Here is a 15,622-nt window from a genome sequence, read left to right as displayed (position 1 = left end):
TGGACGCGCCCCCTCTGTCCCTCAGAGCAAAGGACCCCGAGGCCTTTCCAGCCTGACCCCGTGCAGCTGCCGCAGCCCCTGATGAGCAGAGCCGCACGGGCAGGTGGGCCCCGTGTGCCGTGGGGTGGGGGGCTTCCCGGCGGGCCGCGGACGGGGGCGCCCTGCACACACGCACGGACACCCCCGGGCCCCCTGAGGTGGGCGCTGTAATGTCTCATTTCCCAGAAGCGGCCAGAGGGTCCTGGGCCGGAGCTCCCCAGCTCACACCGGGGGGCCGGGCCCCCACCCCACCGTGGGGCCCTTTAGGCACATGTACCGATCGGCGTTTTAAAACAACGAGGTGCTTCGCTTGGAAGCCCCTGAAATGGCACACTCGTGGGTCCCCTGGGCTGCCCCCTGGACCCCGGCTGGCCACAGGCCCACCTTCCCGGCCGTCTCCCGGAGGGCCCCTGAGCCCCTGCCCTGATTCAGGGCATGCCCTTCGGGACCCGTCCACACTCTCCGTGGGGACCCTGGGAGGGGCTGGGGTCTCAGGGGCGCCCCACAGGGCTGGGCGGCCGGCGAGTCCCGTGCTCTGTGGCAGGGGTGCGGGGACCCCGCCTGGTGCCATCAGGGTCCGCCCCTGAATGCCGCGCCGGGGACTGGTGGAGGCCCTGGCCCTTGGGGGAGGGCAGGCCCCCCAGGGACAGTCCCAGGATAGCGAGGCCGAGAGGCAGCTGCTCTTACCCTAGTGACTGGCCCAGGCCACTGGCCCATCGGGGGGCCGGGCGTCGAGCCGGAGCCAGAGGCCTGAGCCCGCGGCCCCGTGGCCCTCTCAGGAGGCAGGAGGACGGGCCTTGGCGCTCATCCTCCCAGAGCGCAGGGAGCCGCTGTGCCGACACCTGACTCCCGCTCGAGCCTTCTCGTCGTTCGCGGGCCTGAGCCGTGCCCCCCGCCCCCGTCCCCCGCGGGCCCGGCCACCGGGGAGTCACAGGGACTTCACACCACAAGGGCAGCGTCCACGCGGACGGGTGGGCAGCTCCCACGGGCGGGGAGGGCGCAGGCGCTGGCGGTGCAGCCCCCGACCTGGTCGAGCCCACGCTGCGCCGGGCTGGGTGTCCCTGGCTGCGACACGGGGCTGGGGCTCGGAGGGGCCCCAGGGGAGCCCGACTTGGGTGCATCTGCCCACCTGGTGGGGCCTCGGAGCCGTGGGCCTTGGGGCGTGGGGGTGGGGGGAACCTGTGCAGGGGCCGGTCCAGGCGGGCCCGGGAGGGGGATCCCCTGGTTCTGTCCTTCCTCCAGGCAACTCCCCAAGCCCAGCTTTGGGAGAAGGCCGCTTCACGGGCATTTGGGGTTGGGGTTTGGATGCAAATCTTTCACCCAGGAGGTGGGGGGCGGGGGGCTCCCCGAATCTTCATCTAACGCGCTGCCTCTGTCTCCCCCGGCCGTGAGGAAGCTGGACATCGGGGTTGTCTCTGGGTTTCTGCTCTTGGGACGCCGCGTGGCGCTCCTCCGCTCCGCTTCTGCCCTCGGGATGACGCTGGGGAGAGTCGGGGGGCCCCTCAGGGACCCCGCGCTGCTCTGTACTGTGCTCGCACATGAATCCCAGACCCGGGGCTTTGGGACGTGCTCCCGCAACGTGGCTGGGCTCTGACAACGGCCCCCAGGAGGCCTCTGCAAATATGTTTTCAACAGGAAGGGCATTTCCCCCCAGTTCAAAAAGGAACACCTGCCGAAACCACCCAGGGAGGCGGGAGCCCACGGAGCCGCCGGCCTGCGCTCACCGCCCCGGACCCCGAGCTCCTGCGGGTCGCGCTCCCCTTCCACGCTCACTGCGTCCAGGGACGTGCGTGCGCAGGCGGGTGGCCACGTGGCGTCTGCTGGATGTCACCCTTTCCTGAGAGCTCCTGTCACCGCCGGGGGCGGAAGACACGCGTGGGCACCCCTCCGTGTCCTCTCCGTGGGTTATTTACTTAAAATAAACTCCTCACCCTGGAGTTTAGGGCCAGGACACTTGCCCTTTGACGACGAGCCTGACGCCTATTCCTTTCTTTGTATTTGATGCTCTTGCGTCCCTTCCCAACGTGAGCGCGCTCGTCCCCGGCTTGCCCGCGTCCTCCAAGGGCGAGGAAGTCGTCACCGCCGAGGTGTCGAGACAGGGGCGCCTTCCCGTCTCTCTGCCTCTGCGCCCTGCTCCCCTGCTCTGTGGGCGCTGAACCTCCTCGCTCCTGGGGGTGCCCCGCCGTGTTAGGCCCCCCCTCCCCCCGTCCAGCCGGCTGGCAGCTCCAGTGAGCTCCCCACCAGCACACGCGGCTTCCAGTCCCTGCCCCGCACTCCAGCGTCCCTGCCCTGGGACGGGGCCGTTAAGGCTCCTCGCCATCCCCAGCCTGCCTGGTGGAGGTGATCCTGGGGTGGGCTTTCACGGGGCTTCATCCTGCCCCTACCCTGTGCATCTACACTCGCACGGCGTGGCCGTGGGCATGGCTGTGGGGTGGGCACCAGCACTGAGGCTGCAGATGAGCACCCGGGGCAGGGCTGCAGCCTGGCGGGACGCGTGCAGGGCTGGTGAGTAGCTGGCCGCGCCTGGCTGGGCCTCGCCCCTGGGCCTGGGCTGCCGTGTCCCCAGGGCCCGCTGCCAGCGCCCCCCTCTCTGTCTGGCGGCCGGCAGGTGCTGTCCGACCCTAGGGCTCGGCACTTGAGGGCTCTGGGAGCATTTGACAGGCATGTGACAGGTTTGTGGAAAGGAGGCGGGGGGCTTTGACATCAGTGGGAAGCATTTGCCAGGCCCGTTGCAGGAGGGCCGAGGCCCAGGAGGGAGGCAGGGCATCTGCAGACCAGAGCACCCTTCTCTGGGGGGGCCCGACTATGATACCTGCTGCCTCCCCGGGGCTGGGCCAAGAACCGGGCCCTGGAGACGGGGGCAGGGCCTGCTCCCTCGGGTGGCCTTCGGGGACCAGGGAGGGCACGACAGCTAGGCCAGCCTGGACGCGGCCCCACTGGGGCTCTCAGACCTGCCCCCTGCGTATAGTGCTCCCCCCAAAAGTGAACCCACCACCCCGGGAGGGAAACCTTAGTAATGTTGTCACGTTTGCTGGATTCAGAAGATTTTTCTCAGCTGCAAGGCTCAGTGCCAAGAGCTCCCACGGAGCCACACGGGGACTCCAGTGACCTCAACCTGTGCCAAGGCCCCTCAGGCTCCCGGGAAGATGGGACTTGGGGGTGCCCTGGGCGGGGATGTGGGATCCCTGAGGGCGCCGTGCAGACCCAGTGGAGGCCGATCCTGGCCCCGGGCTGCTGGTGCCTGGGGGAGGTCGGGGGTCGGGGGTCAGCGGTGCCACCAGGCCAGCGGGTGGCCGTGGGGGAGGCTGGGACAGCTGGAACCCGGGGACGGGAGGAAGTGGTCACAATTGTTTCTTGTCGTAAAGCGAGGACACGTATTTGACTCAAAGGACAAACATTTACTGTTCTTGATGGTTTCCTAGGAGTCTCACGGGAAAGGAGAGATTCCGAGTTAAAATGACCCGGTTCACTAGCCGCACCGTCCGCTTGCGACCGGAGGCGGGATGGCAGTGTAGACACCGAAGGGCCCGTGCAGTCGGGTCTCTGCGGCCGGCCAGCTTCCGCAGCCCTGGCGATGCCTGAGGTCGTCGGCTCTGAGGAGGCGGCCGGCCCGTGCAGCCCCCGCAGCATCCGACGGGGCACCTGGCCTCGCTCACCCGCAGGCCTCCCTTGTCAGCAGGCTCCCTGCGTCACACAGGGCCCGTCCTGCTCCAGGTGGTGCTCCCGACGTGGACCCTGAGGAGCCCAACCCTCAGTCACGCCTGAGCGCTGCGGCCTGCGCCGCGGGAGCCACCTGGTAACCAGCTTCTGGCCGAGCTTGCACGGCCTTCTTGGAGATGTGCAGGGGAGGAGAAACCCCCAAGAAATAGAAAGCATTGCCGTAAAGCGCGGGGAGCCACTGATGGGTAACCCCAAACTAGGCCTCTCCTCGGTGGCAGGGACTCGATTGGGCTGACACGAGCTGTGCGCCGGCTCCGGGCAGCAAGTGACATCCCCGTAGCACCGTCTCTGCAGGCCTCGGAGGATCAGCGGGTCGCCTGCCAGCCCCGGCACCACCCGAGAGCCACAGGGGAGACTCGGGCGTCCGCGGAGGATGGCTCCCAGCCTCTGGCTTCCCGTCCTGGAGCGCTGCGCTCACCAGCAGCTTGGCCATCCGCCGGCGTTCAGGCCGCAGAGGAGCAGCCTCGGCCGACGTGGGGCGGGAGGGACGGCTCAGCGCAGAAGGAGCAGATTTCAGCAGAGGCAGCAACTGACACGGAGCAGACGTGGCTTGTCCTCATCAAGGGCTTTGGGGAGAGAAACCCAGCCCGGGATCAGACTCTAACAAGATGCAAACAGTTCGCACACGACCATCGGGGAGAGGCGCTTGACATGACGTCTTGCAAATGGTGGCTGGCGATGACAAGGCTTGTCTACAGAGCGGCTAACGGGAGCCGGGGGTGCGCAGGCGGCCTCCGTGAGCCATCCTCGTGCTGTTGCGATTCATTTTTTCCTTAGTAGCTGCATTGACTGAAATGATCTCAGTCGTAAGCTACTATTAACATGCCACAGCCCCCACATTCTTTTCACAAAAATAATTTAAAACAAATGTGTCAGCAGTGAGAGCCCATGAGAATGTTTGCACATTCTGGTGTGGAAGCATGTGGAAGGTTCTGGTGCCATCCAGCTCTGGTTGCCTTGTGCTTATGTGAAATGCAATCAGCAGGCAGTGTGCGGTTCCAACCCCAGCCGGCTCACCCAGACCGTCCCCTGCGTGCTTTCACCGGGGCCACCACCACAGCCCTTAGGTGTCCTGCATGCACGCCTACCACGTGTCAGTGTCCTGACAGATTGCTGAGAACGTGGTGGCTTGAAACAGCACATGTGGGTTATCTTACAGTTTTGGAAGTCAGGAGTTCCAAAATTAAGGTGTCCCCAGGGAGTCCAGAAAATCCCTTCTGGATTTTCTGAGGGTGAATCTGTTTGCTTGCCTTGGATTCCAGCTTCGGGAGGCTGCCCACGACCTTGGCTGGTGGCCCCTCCTCCATCTTCCAGTCACTCTCCTTGTCACCTCCACTTTTATTTTCACTCCTCTTTCTCTGACCGTCCCACCTCCCCGCTTTCCCTTTTAAGGATCCATGCGATGACATTGGGCTCACCCAGATAATCTGAGATAATCTCCCCATCTCAAGATCCTTACCTTAATCACACCTACAAAGTCCTTTGCCATGTAAGGTCACATATTCATAGGTTCTGGAGATGAGGGCACGTATCATTGTAGAAGCTGTTACTCTGCCGGCCATGATAGGTAATGGGCAATGGGTACATGGGTTCTCAACTTCGTAGCCACGGGGTTGCAAAACGCTATGAGCATCTTGGTGCTACGAGGTCTCTTGACCCTAAAATGCACCCATGTGTTGTGCGCTGACAGTAGGAATGTAAATTGGTGCAGCCACTATGAAAAGCATATGTAGGTTCCTCAAAAAATTAAAAATAGAACTACTACATGATCCAGCAGACCCTCTTCTGGGTATATATCTGAAGGAAACAAAATCACTACTTGAAGGGTTATCTACACGCTCGTGTTCATTTCAGCATTGTTTACAATAGCCAAGGTGTGGAGCCTATCAATAGTCTATGTCCATCAATGTCTGTCAATAGATGAACAGAAAAAATGTCACACACACATACTGAAATATTTTTTTAAAGATTTAATTTTTTATTCATGATAGAGAGAGAGAGAGAGAGAGAGAGGCAGAGACACAGGCAGAGGGGGAAGCAGGCTCCCTGCTGGGAGCCCAACACAGGACTTGATCCGGGTCACCAAGATCACGCCCTGGGCCAAAGGCAGGTGCTAAACTGCTGAGCCACCCAGGGATCCCCTGAAATATTTTTTTTAATTTATTTACTTATTCATGAGAGATACAGAGAAAGACAGAGAGAGGCAGAGACACAGGCAGAGGGAGAAGCAGGCTCCATGCAGGGAGCCCAACATGGGACTTGATCCTGGGACCCCAGGATCATGCCCTGGGCCGAAGGTGGCACTAAACCGCTGAGCCACCCAGGCTGCCCCACATACTGAAATATTATTCAGCCATAAAAAGAAGAAAATCTTGCCATTTTCCAAAAACGTGATCCAAAAACATGGATGGACCTTGAGGCTTGAGGGCATTATACTAAATGAAGTAAGTCAGACAGGGACAGAGGAATACCATGTGATCTCGCTTACATGTAGGACCTAAAAAACTGAATTCACAGAAACAGAGAACAGACTGGTGGTTGTCAGAGGCAGGAGGTGGGGCTGGGGGAAATGGGTGAAGGTGGTCAAAAAGTCTAAACTTCTGGTTATAATATAAATAAATCCTGGGGATACATTGTACAGCATGTTGACTGTACTTAACAACACTGTATTGTATATTTGAAAGTTGTTAAGGAAATGGGTCTTAAAAGTTCTTATTATAAGAAAAAGATTTGTAGCTGTGTGAGGTGAGGTATATTAACTAAATTCATTGTGGCAATCACGCACACACACACACACATATACATAGTCATTATATTGTACACCTAAATGAATATAAGGTTAGATGTCAATTATATCTCAATAAAACTGAAAAAAAAGAGAAAAATCTCAAATCCACGACCTCACTTTACAGTTTAAGACACTAGGAAAAGAAGAACAAAGTAAACCCAAAGCTAGTAGAAGGAGGGGATAATAAAGATCACAGCAGACATAAGTGAAATAGAGAACAGAAAAGTCATAGAGGAAATAAGTAACATCAAAAGTTAGGTTTTTGAAAAGATTTTAGAAACTAGCCTTGGGATGCCAGGGGGGCTCAGTCAGTGAAGCGTCGGCCTTCAGCTCAGGTCATGATCCTGGGGTCCTGCAACCGGCGCCCTGCTCAGCTGAGAACCTGCTTCTCCCTCTCTGTCTGCCTCTCGCCTGCTCATGTTTCTCTCTCTCTCTCTCTCTCTCAAATAAAGAAATAAAATATTTTTAAAAAAGAACTAGACTAGCCAGATGGACTACGAGGAAAGGACAGCTACTTGAATCAAAAATGAAAGTGGGGACACCACTACTGATGCTACAGAAATGAAAGGGCTGATGAAAGAGTGCGATGAACGACCCAACACCAGCTTATTAGATAACCAACATGAAGTGAAAACTTCCTAGAAACACAAAACCTACCGAGACTAAATCACCAAGAAACAGAAAATCTGCGTAGACCTGTAACTAGTGGGGAAATTGAATCAGTGATAAAAACTCTCCCGACATAGAAAAAAAGCCCTGGACCCGGAGACTTCCATGGTGAATCCTGCCAAACGTTCAGAGAAGAAATAAATCCAATATCTCTTGAGATTTTTCCCAAAAGCTGAAAAGAGGGGACTATATCCTCTTGGACATGAGGCCAGTGTTAGTTACCCTGATACGAAAGTCAGACAAGGAGACAGCACTAAGGGAAGCCACAGGCCAATATTCCTGAGGGACATTGATGCAAAAATCCCTAACAAAATACTTGCAAATGGAATTCAGCAGCGCATTAGAAGGATTATCCACCAGGACCAAGCTGGTTTTGTTCCTGGAAGGCAAGGATGGTTCAGCATATAAAACTCAGTCAGTCAATACATCACATTAATGAGATGAAAAGTCACCTGCTCCTTTTAATTGATGTAGAAAAAGCATTTGACAAAATTTACACCCAGTCAACAAACTAGGAATAGGAGGGAACTCCCTCCACGTATCAGACCCACGTACGGGAAACCCCTCTCTGGACAGAGCTCAGTGGTGACAAACTGAAAACTTTCCCTTAATCTGGAGCAATACAAGGACTTCATGTTTGCCACTTCTGTTTGACAGAATATTGGAAGCTTCAGCCAAAGCAAGTGGGCAAGTCGAGAAATAAAAGACATCCGAATTGAAAAGGAAGAAATAAAATGATCTCTTTTTTGCAGATTGTATGGTTTTAATATATTTTTAAAAGATTTTATTTATTTATTTGAAAGAGAGAGAGAGAATGAGAGCACAAGTGGGGTAGGGGGGGCAGAGGGAGAGGGAGAAGCAGATCCCCGCTGAGCAAGGAGCCCCATGTGGGGCTCAATCCCAGGACCCCCAGGATCATGGCCTGAGCTGAAGGCAGACGCTTAGCTGACGGAGACACCCAGGCACCTGGTGATATGGTTCTATATGTAGAAAACCCAGAAAGTTCCACCAAAACCTGTCAGAGCTAATAAGAATTCAGCAGGGTGGCAGGGTAGAGAGTCAACACACAGGAATCATTTCTATATGCGTATAATGAACAATCTGAAAAGGAAATTACAAAAACAATCCGTTTTATAATAGCATCAAAAAGAATAGAACACATAGGAATTAACCAAGAGAGTGAAAGACTCGTGTAATAAAAACTGTAAAACATTTCAGAGAGAAATTTTAAAAAGACATAAATAAATGGAAACACATGCTACATCTATGTGCTGGAAGGCTTGAAATAGTTAGGGTGCCAGTGCTATCCAAAGGGAGGCACAGTTTTAATGCAATCTCTGTCAAAATCTCAATGACTTCTTTACAGAAATAGAAGAATTTATCCTGAAATTCGTATGGAATCTCAAGGGATGCAGAACAATCAATACAGTCTTGAAGTAGAAGAACAAAGCTAACAAAGCTGGAGGACTCACACTTATTTGTTTCAAAATAGTGTGGTATTGGGCACAAAGACTTAGTTGAACACAATGTGAGATCAGAAATAAAGTTTCTCCCACGTGGTCAAATGAGTGTTTTTTTTTTTTAGGATTTTATTTATTTATGAGAGAGAGAGAGAGAGAGAGAGAGGCAGAGGGAGAAGCAGGCTCCATGCAGGGAGCCCAATGTGGGACTCGATCCGGGGTCTCCAGGATCACGGCCTGGGCTGAAGGCGGCGCTAAACCGCTGGGCCACCCGGGCTGCCCTCAAATGAGTTTTGATAAGGCTGCCGAGACCATTTCATGGAGAATGGCTTGTCTTCTCAACAAGTGGTGCCGGGAATACCGGCCATCTACAAAAGAGCGATGCTGGACCCTTACCTCACACCATATATAAAGATGAACTCAAAATAGATGCAAGACTTCTGTATCTAAGACCTAAAACTATAGAACTCTTTGAAGATCACACAGGGCAGAAGCTTTATGACATAGGATTTGGAAGTGACTTCTCAGGTATGACCTCAAAGGCATAGGCAGTGAAACAAAAAAAGAGAAATTGGACTGTTTTTTTTTTTTTTAAGTTTTATTTATTTATTTGAGAGAGAGAGAGAGCACACAAGGATGGGGTGGGGGTACGGTAGGGGGCAGAGGGAGAGGAAGAAGCAGAGTCCCCAGTGAGCAGGAAGCCCGACTCAGGCTCGATCCTAGGAACCTGGGATCGTGACCTGAGCTGAAGGCAGATGCTTAACCCAGGTTCTCTGCAACACTGGATTTTATGGCAAGTGAGAAATTTTGCTCATTGAAAGATAACATTGGTAGAGTAAAAACGTAACCCAAAGAAAGAAAAGATATTTGCAGCAAAAATTAACAGTAGAACTGCCATGCGACCCAGCAGGGCCACTCGGGGGACACCCTCTGGGGAGCGGAGGCGGCGTCCCCACGACTCACTCGCCCTGTGGTCAGGGCGCCGTCACCCCCACGGCTCACGGGTGGGAGCACCCCGAGCTCGCCGGCAGAGGAACGGGTGAGCCACAGCGTGGAGTCACCCCGAACCCGCCCTGCGCCCCACTGAGTAGCAGCCCCGCAGGCTGGCGGGGGTCCGGATCCAGCTCCAGGGCGGGCAGTGGAGGCCAGAGCCGGCCCCACGGGGAGGGGTACGGGGCGGAGCATTTGGTGCCCGTCCTGCGTGCTGTGCGTGGAAGAAGCCCTCCTCCTCCTGCTTCAGAGCAGCAGACGCATGGTGCGAGCCGTGTGTGCGATTCAACATTCTCTGGAAGCCACGTTAAAACAAGTGAAAGGAAATAGATAAAATCATTAAAATCACTACTATTATTATTTTAAATTTGTTATATTATTATTATTTATACTCTTTTTATTTTAGGAATTATTGTTATTATTAAAATCATTATAATTTAACTCCATATGCCCAAACTAGTATGATTTCAGCAGGTCACTGATTAAGACATTCCTACTCAAGTATTTTACATTTTTTTCTATGTCTCCAACACCAGGTGTGTATTTTACTCTGACCACACCTCTCGGTTTCGACAAGCGCCGTCCACGCGTCCAGCGGTCACACGGGACCCAGGGCCGCCCCGTCGGACTCAGGGAGCCAGCCTGGGGGTGCGGCCGTCACGAGGAGGGAACGGGCCAGGGAGGGAGAGCCCTCTACCATCCACGCCCGAAGCTTAGTCTCCTCCTGGAAGTTTTGGCGAATTCCCAGCGGGGCTCTGGGTGTCCACCTCATTTCCGTCTGGTGCTGTGGGGGCGTCTCAAGGAAGGTCCTCTAGAAGGGCACTGGGGTCAGGGCCGGCTCGCTTTGGAGAGGCTTCGGGTGAAGTTCTGGGCTCCGTGCAAACGGGGACGGAAGGCTGAGCTGCAGGGGCCACCCCGCAGCCCGGCCTCGGGCTCTGGGTCTGCACCCTGCAGCGTGGCCTCGGGCTCTGGGACTGCACCCCGCAGCCTGGCCTCGGGCTCTGGGACTGCACCCTGCAGCATGGCCTCGGGCTCTGGGTGTGCACCTTGCAGCGTGGCCTTGGGCTCTGGGTCTGCACCCCGCAGCCTGGCCTCGGGCTCTGGGTTGGGGGACAGACCTGCTGGGCTGGAGCCTGGAATGTCGGGGGCTGCTTTGCCCGTGTCCCTCCTCAGCACCGTTCCCGGCTCCCCGCTTGCGTGGTTGGGCCTCAACTTTCTACACGATGTGGACCAGCTTTCATCACTTTATTGTGCTTCTCCCGCGGGGACAGACTTCAGAATTGTCCCCCCTGTGAGCACCCAAGGCATCTGAAGGGAACAACGGCGGCAGCAGGTCGAGTGTCCGAAGTCAGGGAGGGGCCGGTGTCCAGGGTTTGGCGGACAGTCATCCGAGGCTGGGACACGCTGGCCCTGCGGTCCGGGTCCCCCGTTAGGCCCCTCCCAGAGGAGACGAGGCGGGAGCTCTTGGAGGGGACGTGCAGGGCAGGACTGGGCAGGATTGAGTGTGTTGGGGCAGCCGCCCGTCTAGACAGACCCACGGCCCAGGGCGAGGGGTGCTGGTGTGGGGCGGGCGCCAGGACTGGGGTGAGCCAGCCCAGGGGGAAAGGAGACTCTGGGGCCGCCCCCTAGCAGGGGTGTGGGGGCCCCTGGCACTGAGGCCCAGTGGGTGCTCGGGTGCACTGGGTCCTGGGCTGTGGGGCCTCTCCTCTTGCACCCAGGTCTGGGGTGAAAGGCGGCTCCTGGCATCTGCTAGGCCGCCACCCCTGCCGTTCCCTCCAGAGCTGCGTCCTCCCTGGACTGGGCCCCCCACCCCTTTCCGCTGTGCTCACAGACGGTGGCCCCCTGCCCATCCTCCCTCTGCCGATGAGGACGCATGTGCCGGGGAGGCAGCAGTGGCCCTAGTTGGCTGGGGTCCGTGCACCCCTTGCCGGCCTGTGGGGTTGACCAGAAGGCAGGGGTGACAAGAAGTGCCCCTCAAGCTCCACCGTGACCTCTGGGTGGCACCCAAGGCATAGGGAGGGCCCACCTGCTTGAGGCCCGGTTTGCTCACTCCCACTGGCCCTTGGCTGAGGGACACCCGTCCCCCGGTAGTCTGGGGACCCCGACTCACGTGCTCCTGGTTGTCCCCATGCCCTGGGTGTCCTTGCACCACACTGACCCTTGACCCGCGTTCCAGGAACCAGGAGCTCAGTGCAGGATCTAGCCTACATGGGGCAGAGGGCCGGGGAGGGGCCTGGGGTCGGAGCCCTGCCAGCCTGGGCGCCCCTGTCCCCCCCGCCCGGCAGCTCTGGGGAGCGGAGAGCATCTGTGGATCCAGACCCTGGGGCGGTCCTGCTAGATCGGGGACCCTGCCGGTTCTCCCCAGGGCCCCCAGGGACGGGGCTGGAGCTCGGCCCCGGGGTCCCGGACAGGCCTATGCCCGGAGGGCTGTGGGGAGGAAGCTCCACGAGCATGACCGTGAATTGTATTTTATTATTATTTTTTAAAGATGTTATTTATTCATGAGAGACACACAGAGAGAGGCAGAGACACAGGCAGAGGGAGAAGCAGGCTCCACGCAGGGAGCCCGATGGGGGACTCGATCCCGGGACCCCGGGGTCACGCCCTGGGCTGAAGGCGGCGCTAAACCGCTGAGCCCCCCGGGCTGCCCGACCGTGAATTTTAAAACCAGGGTCCAGAGTCATTTCGTTAAACACAACACGAAGGCTTTGCCGAGAGGGAGGTGGTGTGTCTGCGGGGTGTCGGCGGGCCCGGGGGGCTGTTGCCGGCCCTCACCCCGCGGCGCGGTCGCCTGGGCAGCAGGAGCTCGGCCTCCCGGACCCGGTGAGGGTCTCAGGACGTGGCTCGGGTCCCCGAACGCTGGCCCCTAATCCCCAGGCCAGACCGCCCGGGCCTCCGTCTGCACGTCCGTCTAATGGAGGGTTGGCCCCCGGGCCCCTCCCCAGGCTCAGACGCCGTCCCGGGGCTGCTGCCCTGCTGGGCCAGTGCTGGGGCTTGTGGGAGGCTGGGTGGTGGCCGGGGTGGGGACCCGCGCTTGGCCTGGGCCCCCTCCCCCCAGGGCTCGCCTGTCCTCGACGGCCGCACCCGGAGTGGCCGTGAGGGCATCGCCTGAGGCCCTGCAGCCGGGCCCTCCCTCCGCGGCTGGAACACTGTCCCTCTGTCGCCCTGGCTCCGGCCTCGCCTCCGGGGAAAGGCTCCTCCGTCCGGGGAAAGGCTCCTCCGTCCGGGGGTCCGGCAGCTCCGAAAGGTCACGCTTCCCTTTGGGCGAGGCCCCCGCCCTGCACACACAGGGTCCATTCACCGTGTGCACGGCACCCACTGGGGAAGGGCCGTGTCGCCACCCCTGCCCGGGAGTGCCCACGTCCCTCTGCCCAGACCGTACGGGGCTCGGGGAGCAGCAGAGGGCAGAGGGTGGGCAGCTGGGCCAGCCCTGGGGGCGGCACTCACCCCCTCCACCCTCCGAGGGGGCCTGGGGTCCCCGGGGGGCTCGGCCGTCCTCTCTGGCCCTGGTCACCCTGAAGGCCGGGTGACGCCACAGACATCTTGACGGCCATCAGCTTGACTGCGACAGCGCTGGGGGCACCCGAGCCACCTGGCAAGCCCCTGGCCCGTGCCCCGCCTGCCCCCTCCCTGCGGGCCCGGGGCTGGGGCCATGCTGGCCTCTGATCCCCGTCAGGCCACAGACTCTGCCTGCCGCCTCCTTTAACCCTTACAGACTCCTGTCAAGCTGGGCTCTCCACTTTCTACGTAGCAGGTGGGGAAACTGAGGCTCCAGGAGGGGAGGGTTCGCTGGGAGGGGCAGGCGCACACCCACAGGCCACGGCCCCGCTCCCGGGCGGCCTCCCAGCTGTGTCGGAGGCGGCGGCTGCTTCATGCCCGGTTGGAGCCAGGGAGCCCCCCACGCGCTGTCCCGCAGCGCCCCCCACGCCCCTGTGGCTTGAGCTTCGGGGCTCATGCTCCTTCCTGTCGCTTTCCTCGGCCCGCACCGCGCATCTGCTCGTCTAGGCCAGCGATGTCCCACTGCCTGCGTTTGGAATCCAGACGGAGCTGAGCGAGAAAGGCCCAACCCAGGGACGCCCGCGGCCGTTCTGCACGCGCCCTCCCCCCGCCTCCTCTGCTCCCCACGTGGGCTCTGGGGCATTTCGATGCCGCCGGAGGGGCCGTTGGGAGGCCCGAGCCCCGTGCATGGCTGGCGGGGGACAGCAGTCCTGCTGCCCCGTGACCCGGAGACGGGGCGCGTGGCCCTAGGGCCCTCAGCCGTCTGGGCTCAGCCGAGGGCCTTGGGAGACCGTGGGTCCCTGCTGCTGTCCCGGGGCGGCTGCAGGAGCAGGAGGGGCTGAGCCACAGCGGCACCAGCGTCAGAGCCCTCGGGCTGCGGCCTCGGAGTTCCACGAACTGGGTGTCCAGCAGCCGGAGGTCCCCCGTCCCACATCTGGAGGCCGGGAGCCTGACATCGCCGTGTGGGCAGGGCTGTGCTCCCACCAGAGGCGCAGGGGGGCTCCCTCCTGCCTCATCCAGCCCCTGGGGGAGAACCCGCGGGCAGGACGGCTCCCTGAGCAGGCGCACGGCGCTTCGAGCTCTATCAGAAAACGAGAGAAGAGAGTGACTTCAACCAAAGGAGACCAATGTTCCCACGGGCCCTGAGAACGGGGCCGGGGCGTTCCCACGAGGCAGACGCAGACTGCAGCCTCCTGTTGAAGACGCAGTAAAGGACGCGAGGAGGACGACACAAAACATCCCCGGTGGACACGGGTCACAGCGGGGGACACAGGTCACAGTGGGCGCCCCAGCAGTCAGGTGACACAGTTGGAGAGAGAATCAGGAATAAGGGGAGAAACTGCTTCGGGGACGAGGAGGGAGTCCGGCTTCAGGGGAGAGGCCGCCCAGGGTGGGCTGCGCAATCGGGTGAGCGCGGCTGGACAGGGAGGGCGGGCAGGTGCACGGCGGGCCGGCTGGGTGCGGAGAAGGGGGCACCCGCACCCGCACCCGCACCCGCTGTCGTCAGCCGCCCTCGCCTGCAGGGCCGGGGCTGCGTGTCGTGACCCTGAGATACTGTTTCCCACAGAGAGGACGGAGCGAACGTTCGAGGAGTAGCTGGCTCGCTGGACTGGGTCCGAGCACACAGGTGTAGGACGCAGGCCCGGGCTCCCCGTGTACAAGCGACAGCACAGGAGCCATCAGGACCCCGGCCGGGTCAGGAGGGCGCGGGCACTAAGCGAAGAGCCTCCCACGGCCAAGGGCGGAGCTATTCGAGCCTCAGGAGTACAAGAAACGCGGTAGATCGGAGTCCATAAAACACGCTCCAGTTCCTGGGTCCTTTGTGGTGGCGCATCGTTCCCTCCCGCCGCGGGACGGATCGCCCCAGAGCCCGGCAAGCCTCGGAGTCCACCCGTGGGAGCCAACGGCTCTTCTCCCACCTGACGACGGAGTGAGCCACCTGCCACCCACCAGCGCAGGTGCCGGGGGGAGGGGCTCCTCCGAGCTCAGGGCCCCCGATGGCCCGCCTTCCTCTTACCTCCACCCCATCTGTCTGTCTGTCCTAAGAACCGTCTTCACAGCTCTCTCCAGACGTGGCCCCAGGGTCAGTGCTGGGCCCGCTGGGGCTCCAGTACGCAACCAGCCCGGGGTAGGACGCCCAGGAATCACATGACCCCTTCGGTATCTGTCTTAAGTCCCTCGGATTTACAGCTGGTGGCCCGAACCAAGACACCCACCTGCGGGGTCTCGGAAACCACAGCAGCTCACTGCCGGGCGGGCGGCCCCGAGTGGACGCAGCCTCTCCTCGGTGACCGGGATACGCGGGTTCCATCTCGTGGCTTTGCCAGCCTGGGTGCCCCCCCCGCCCCCCGTGTGGTCCAAGGCAGCTCTTTCCTCCCCACATGAGGGCTATGTTGGCGCAGCCGCAGGAAGGAGGGGGGAACCGGGGGGACAGGAGGCCATGCCCTGTCTGGGACAG

This window comes from Canis aureus, chromosome 24, assembly GCF_053574225.1.
Source record: "Canis aureus isolate CA01 chromosome 24, VMU_Caureus_v.1.0, whole genome shotgun sequence".
Taxonomy (NCBI): Eukaryota; Metazoa; Chordata; class Mammalia; order Carnivora; family Canidae; genus Canis; species Canis aureus.
Note: the sequence above shows the minus strand (reverse complement) of the source record.